The following is a 6,102-nucleotide window of genomic DNA, read 5'->3' as shown; positions in this document are numbered from 1 at the left end:
AGTGCGGGCACAGGTGGTACAGGAACCACCTCGGACTTGAAACAGCTTGCGAACACAGCTTTCGGGGGTCCCCACGAAGAGGACACGCCCAGCACCGAGGCACTTGGAGAAACCCACGGCTGTGGCTCCCAGCCAGGTGTTCACGGCCACCCCGCTCCTCCCGGCCAACACGGGCCACCTACCAGGCGGGGCAGGAGGGGCCACCCTCCCACGGGGGCGGAAAAGGGCTTCGTTCATTCTGCGCTCACAGAAACAGAGCTGACTCCTTAAATCATAGTCTTTCTAGTAGCTAACGTTGTTTCTAAGGCATAAAATAATAGTTTATTGTACAGAAAACAGATAATGTATATAATGCCAAAAATCGTGCTGGAATGTTACATATGATTAGCATTCTCAAACGTGTGGATTCTAGCAGTTTCTCTCCTAGAGGAGGGAAACTAAGCTGCCTTTTTATTTCAACCCAACTATTTATTGGCGGAGGGGGGCGGGGGGAAGCGGAAAACCAGCTTTACAAATAGTTAGACCTGGACGTAACTATTCCACTCCATCAAGTCCAGCAAGGCTGCCACAGTGTCCCCCATCTGTGCAAAACCTGACTTCACAGGGCGGCTCTGCTGCTGCTTAGAGCCTCTAGAGCCTCCAGGGGGTTGGGGGGTCAACAAACGATTTATTCACTTTAGGGGAGGAAAGGAAAAATCATTTATTTCTTACACTGCAATCACAGACAGACGATAGACAAAATAACAAGCTCACGTAGGAAGCCACCTAATTTTACACACCTCTCTCTCTCCACATGTAAGTGTAACATGTACACACAGACCTATGACCTAAAGCCATGGTTTTGTATTCATGAGTACACCAGACCTCACCTGGTGTCTACGCACTCAAATCTAGGAAACTTCAGAATTGGGAGAACCCACACTCAATAGACACATTGTTTCCCAGATTCTTTCGTTGCAAGAGAAACTAAACAATGGCGCAAACGATCAGAAAAACATAAATCAATAAGCAAAACAGTGAGAAGAGCTGGCGTGATGAATAACGGAAAAGCAAAGGGAAGGGCTGAGCGAGGCCTGGAGCAGGCGCGCGGAGGCGAGAACCACGACGCGTCCCCCGGAGCAGCGCGGACACCCAGCCCTCGCCTGCGGCCCACCCGCCTGGAAATGCGTCGCGCTTCCCCAGCTGACTGAAGCTGCCCTGCATTACTCTGTCCTTTTCCAGCGCCACCGAGAAAATCCGCCTCTTTCCCTATTCCAGGGCTGAGATCAGGAGCAGAGGTGAGGGAAGTACAGAGCGAAAGGAAAAGTCACAGCCATCAGGAAGAGACCACGAAAGGTGGCTGCTGAGCGTCGCCGGCCAGGCCGCCGGGGGCAGACGCGGCCCACGCGCCGGCCGCCAGGACGCGGACGCGCTCATCCTCCGGGGCTCGGTGAGCTCCCAGAGGCCCCCTGGCATCTGGCACGCCCCACAGTGTTTGGCCTCCGGGGAGACGGACCATGCCAGCAACACTGGCCTTCTCTGCCAGTTCCTACTATTTCACAGAAAAGAAACAGGACCAGGGATTAAGTGGACACCACATCATGGAACCCACAAATTGTTTTTCACAGAGGTTACTTGTACCTTTACAAAAACAGGACAGAGAAGGGAAGATTTGTTTCTGGGCTGAATGTTCAGACACGTAAATTCACTAAGCAAGTGTTATGCCCTTGAAAACCAACTCTATTATTTTTTTTTGAAGTGGGTCGTAGGGCCAAAATCTAGCTCTCAAGAAAAACAGGCGTTTAACAGCCCATGTAAGTACAACTTTCAATTCTCTCTATTCTGAGTTTACAAATCATCTCCAGTGACTGTGATCACAATATTTCTGTTAAAAACTGACGCAGTATAATTTTTGTGAACGTTTATAAACATTTTCAGAACTTTTTTTCCTATCACCAATGTTTAACTGCTCACCATTTCAAACTTAAAAGAAAAAGGGGTCTTCAGAGAGATGACATCGCAGGGGAAGTGAGCAAGTAGCTTCTAAGGGCTTATGACGCCACGTACCTTGCCTTAAGGCCTTGGCTTACATGGGTCACGAGTTGGGAAATCTCTTCATCTGTAGTTATTGATTGCTTTCCTGCATGTCGTTTTATTTAAACATCACAGCATCCTGTGACACCGTTATCATATACTCAGTAACAAATGAGGAATCTAAAGTCGACGCTTAGTAACTTACTTCAAACTGGGGACACGCTCTGCCCATGTATTTTCCTTTACTTTTTTTAAAATTTAAGAATAATTTTGGGATCTAGAAAGCATACAGTTTGAATAATCCATTTATTCATTTAACGTGTATTTTTGTCTTCCAGGCACTGAGACTGATCAGGGAATGAACAAGGACCCGCAGCTGGTGGGGATACACAATGAGCGACAAGTGTAACTGAGTAACTCGTATGCCAAAATGATAGCTCCCATGGAGAAAAGTCACACTGAGTGTAAAAGGGGTCGGAATGAGAGCGGCAGGCATAGAGACGAGGCTGCAGTCACAGGAGGCGCCACTGAGAAGGTGACACTTGAGCGAGCACTTGGAGGCGAAGGAGTTACCCGTCCAGATGCGGGCGGGCCAGGCAGTGCCAGCTACCGCAGGTCAGGCCCGCAGCGTGAGGGGCAGCGAGGAGGCCAGGGTGTGTGCAGTGAGGGCTTGAAGGGGCAGCAGCATGTAGGTCAGGGAGAAAATGAGGGAGATTTATAAAGCTATTGTAAATTCTTCTGGCTCCCGCTGAGGACATGAAAAGCCACTGCAGGCTTTCGAGCAGAAAAGTGGCATGATCTGACATTTCCCAGGGTCACTGGAAGCCAAGACTACACCGGGCCAAAGGCAGACGCACAGACACCAGCTAGAGGCCTGCTCAGTGTCACACGCAGAGAGAGGTGACTCAGACCCCAGTGGCGGCACCAGGGACAGTGAGGAGCTGTCTGCTTCTGGGCGTACTTTGGAGGCGGAGCGCACAGGGTTTCCTGCAAGACTAGGTGTGCAGTGTGAGGAAGCAGAGGGCCCAGGGATGGCACCGAGGCTGACGTCCTTGGACAGTGGGGACAGCTGTGGGAGGGGTCTCACAGGGGAAGGCCGAGAATTCATTTTTGAGCACACTGAGTTTGAGCGGACTATCAGACATCCCTGCAGAGATCACGAGCACTTGGCCAGCACGTACTATGCGACAGGTGCATCACTTAACCTTTCTCCCCTCGCTAATGCTAACGCCACAGAATGGGAAGCTGAAAAGTACTGACGCATATGGAATGCCAGAAGGGTGTTAAGTCAGAGTAATTCCAATAAAGCGTTACTCTCAATTCTGAAAGGTATGAGAACTAAAAAAAAAGGGATGTAGATGTGCACACGTGACAAGAACATGAACCCGTCACGCGTCAGAGAGGCACACCTGCAGACTCTGCACAGGACCAGCTTAGCTCGGGGGCCTACGTAAGGGGACGTCGGTAGTGACGACAACGATGCTAATGATTTTAAAGACGGTGTCGGGCGTTTGACCCCTTGTACGGATATCTGAACAGAGAAGCATCAAAACTTTGCAAAAGGATAATCAAGGTTTTAAATAGTCTGACTTGTTTTTTTGTGTAGCTATTTAATTTGCTTTCAAATTTCGAAGAGTAAGTAGAGTGACATGAGGATGTTAATACATACTGAAAGCCTGATCCAAGGAGGTGGTGGGGACAGGCGTCTCACTGCGGGAGGTCACAGGCATGCAGGAGGGGACGGCTAACATGGTCCACGGGACCCTGGTAGCGTGGGGCTGGAAACATCACGTCCTCACGTTTAGCTTAACATTGGTACAGGTATGTCCATATCCCCCGGTGGGCAGGTGCCTGTATTTTTGCTGTCAGGTGAGGGGACCTAGAAGGAAACATCCCTCAGTAGCAGCAGCACACCTGGCATCCAGATCTGGGCTCCTACCACCTGCTTGCGATAAAAGGAGCCAAGGCTCCCTAGAGAAATGGCCCCTTCAGGCTGGAGTGGGGGACATACAAGATGAGCCCAGAAGAGCTTGGAGGCTGTAAAATAAGGAATGCTCAAAACCCCTACACTGGTGGGGCGTGTCAAAGGGACACAGGAGCCAACTGAAAAGGAGCCCCACAGCCAAAGCTGAAACAATCTGAACAAAGTAACAGTACTGGATTATAACCCAAAGTGTAAAATAAATATCCACAAGTAAATACTGATATAAATGACTGAATAAATAAATGGAGGACAAATTTCTCACATGAAAGAATTCCAAATAATTTACATAGATACTCTGCCCTCAAAGAGACAGAGCATAACCCCGCACCCCCTAAAACCTGAGCTGTGTACAGGGACTTCAGAAGAATCCAGCGTGCGAAGGGTGGGGGTGTATCTTCGCGCCCCCATCTCCTCTCATGCCACTGGCCTCGCAGTCCTCGTCCACTGCTGAATATCAGATTTGAACCTTGTGGCCATTTCCCCATGCTGTGTTTTTGGATTGTTTATTCTTTTACAGTACTTTGATTTTGCAGTTTTGGCTTATGAAAGAGTTTGCTCAACATGAATCCAAAAATGCTTTTGCTTACACCACTTCTGAGAATTAAAAACAGACATGATGTAAGTATTAATGTTGACTACTTCAGGACAAAATAAAACACACAACTTGTGAAAAGTTAAAAGTAAATTTCATCTTAATCTTGATATATATATATATATGTGTGTGTATATATATATACACACATATATATACACACATATATATATGTTGTGCAAAATTTTATAAGATTAGTTTCTGAAAGAAGCAACAATTATTAGGCAGTAACATCTGCATTTAATTGTATTTTCTCTCTTAAAAATGATACACATTTCTCTCCAATTATTGCATTTTCTGACAAATTTTATCATATATTGTCAATCTGGATAATGGAGCCCTCAAAAACTACTTGCCTCACTTTGTGTGTAATTTTCATATCTTTGTAAAGGCCAAACAACTAAGAAAATTACTCTATCGGCAAAAAAGTATTTTACTTTTACAGTAATGAAATGTACATCCTCAAAGAATGTAAATTTTTCATATTCACATTTATGGGTGAACACAAGTAACACACTCAAATATCTACTGAGATATTTTTGTTCAGGTTATTACAATCTAAAGCACTTTATAGAAAACAATGTGCAACTTTCTAGCAGATGAAGACCAGGCTGGTTTTTTCGTACCAATGCTTACATTAAGGTTGTTTGGTGATTTAAACTTAAAACTAGTCAGTCTCACTATACGCAATTTTTTTTAAAAATCCATCATGATTTTGTGAACACTTAAGAAATCACAAATCCTAATATTTTTTCTGGACTCCTGTTGCTCATAGCAACAAAATTTACCCTGCTGTGGAATGGAGTAAGGAGCCTGTAGTGTATTAAAGGACTACTCTGCTTCCGCCTCCAAATACAGGCTTTGGCAGTTAAATATAGTTACTCTTTTTATAGAACTTTTGTTATTTTCTAGCTTTGAAAGGAGGGAAAACCCTTAAGAAATTTTTTCAGACAGTGAGAAATCCTTAGCCTGAACGCACTTGTACCACTAATATGTGAGAAAAAAATGGTACCTAACTTGCTCTTTTTTTCATACCCTTAACTGGTAGTAATCTACCTAACATGATTCTTAGAAACAAAATATTTTATGTATGCAGAGTATGCTGAAGGAAAACTGGCATGATTCACAAATCTCTGTGGGAATCCCATGCGGGGCAACACGCAGAAGAGCCCAGAGACGCGCCACACACAGCAGTGGGGAGCGGGGCCAGGCAGAAGGAGAGAGGGGAGAAGGGTGCCTCTGGCAAGCTCAAGTTCATAACCCCAGGTTCTCCAAGTTATAAGGAGCATCTGCATCCCAGAATGATGGCTACTGGTCCTAACACTGGGCTTACACCGAAAGCTGCTACTGTCGACAGCTCAGCACCTCCGGATCTGACTCAGAGGAGCAAGCCACTCACTGAACCTCAGACAGCGCCTCCTTGGTTGTGGGGCCTGGACGGTCACCGTCTCAGCTGAAGACCGACAGCCCACCCGGACGGATGTGAGGCTGGCGGCAAGGGCCCCAACTACAT

At 46.5% G+C, this 6,102-nt stretch overlaps 2 protein-coding genes across 2 annotated transcripts in view; both read right to left on the bottom strand.

Annotated features, from left to right (window-relative positions):
- The window catches only part of FGF2 (fibroblast growth factor 2), a 61,928-nt gene that overhangs the window by 5,292 nt on the left and 50,534 nt on the right, over window positions 1-6,102 (bottom strand).
- The window catches only part of AFG2A (AAA ATPase AFG2A), a 232,585-nt gene that overhangs the window by 222,919 nt on the left and 3,564 nt on the right, over window positions 1-6,102 (bottom strand). The gene's annotated exons all lie outside the window — the stretch shown is intronic.

The sequence above is a fragment of the Pteropus medius genome, unplaced genomic scaffold (assembly GCF_902729225.1).
Source record: "Pteropus medius unplaced genomic scaffold, Ma_sr-lr_union100, whole genome shotgun sequence".
NCBI lineage: Eukaryota > Metazoa > Chordata > Mammalia > Chiroptera > Pteropodidae > Pteropus > Pteropus medius.
The sequence above is the reverse complement of the archived record's forward strand: the minus strand, read 5'-3'. Positions and strand labels throughout refer to the sequence as shown.